An 846-nucleotide genomic window follows, 5' to 3' on the forward strand; every position below is an offset into this window, starting at 1 on the left:
AATAGTCTTCTGAAAGAGAAGAAGGCCTTTAAAGGCATGCTGAGGATTTTTTCCTTTTTTATTTCTTTCTCTCTCTTTTGTTTTTTTTTAGTGGAAAATACAGAAGCGAAATAAAGAGGAAAGGAATTAAAACTATTACGCCGTTCTTCACAACATTCGCTTAATTGCCTCGACCCGCTTTCAGACTGTCAAATACCTCGCTTAATTGCCTCGACCCGCTTGCACACTGTCAAATACCTACTTTCTTGGTTGAGGTAATTCACGTAATCTTTGCTGAGGAACAGATAGGTGCCTGCAGGGGGTGCGCGTTGCCTTGGAATAGCTGTTCCCGGCCCTTTGGCAGCGGAGCCTGCAGGGCGAGCGTGCCCATCCTGGATCCCTTCCCGCAGGAGCCGTCCCGCTCAGCCTGGGGGTGACCTGCCTGGAGCACATCCCGAGTCGAGCCGTGAAAGTGAAACAGACCAGTGTAAGGACTGGAATCTCTCGTCAGGCGGCACTGTTTTTCCGTGCATAACCCGCTCCAATAATTTTTCTCAACTTCCATTGAAGTATACTATTTTTTTCCCCCTTTGAGGATGCAGGTGGGTAAGGGACGTGCATAACAGGGAGCATTAGTGTTGATCTGCCCTGGGTTGCTAATGGACGTCACCAAGTGATTTTCAGCTCTTGGAAACTGCGTGAAACTTGTGAATTTCCGTACTCGCGGAGTACGTCCAACCTGTGGCACATTAAACACTGTGGGAGAAGTCACTTAATAACCAACCCCACATCTGGCAGAGCACTTCAGCTTTATGAAAACCGAAAACATTCAAATCTCCGGCACAGCCACTCCCCTGCCCTACTCCA

The sequence above is a fragment of the Geospiza fortis genome, unplaced genomic scaffold, assembly GCF_000277835.1.
Source record: "Geospiza fortis unplaced genomic scaffold, GeoFor_1.0 scaffold131, whole genome shotgun sequence".
In the NCBI taxonomy this organism is placed as follows: domain Eukaryota; kingdom Metazoa; phylum Chordata; class Aves; order Passeriformes; family Thraupidae; genus Geospiza; species Geospiza fortis.